Source organism: Buceros rhinoceros, unplaced genomic scaffold (assembly GCF_000710305.1).
Source record: "Buceros rhinoceros silvestris isolate BGI_N320 unplaced genomic scaffold, ASM71030v1 scaffold42884, whole genome shotgun sequence".
In the NCBI taxonomy this organism is placed as follows: domain Eukaryota; kingdom Metazoa; phylum Chordata; class Aves; order Bucerotiformes; family Bucerotidae; genus Buceros; species Buceros rhinoceros.
In genome coordinates, this window is record NW_010410732.1 from 1 (window position 1) to 260 (window position 260).

A 260-nucleotide genomic window follows, 5' to 3' on the forward strand; every position below is an offset into this window, starting at 1 on the left:
TTTAAATACCCAGGATAAACATATACCAGCTTCAGTATGCCTGTGGTTTTTCACAAGCATCTACCAAAGCCTGGTACATAACCAAAGCCTCATCTGAAAGTTATTTTCCAGTTATGCTACTTTGCTCATCCTCTCATTTTCCCTTCCCTTCTTTTTAAAGCATTGTCCTCCGTGTCCCACGCCCTGGCTGTGCTGCCTTTTAACCTCGGGCTCGAAGGGCTGAAACTCAGTCCCCTCCCGTTAGTGAGCCAAGCTGCACA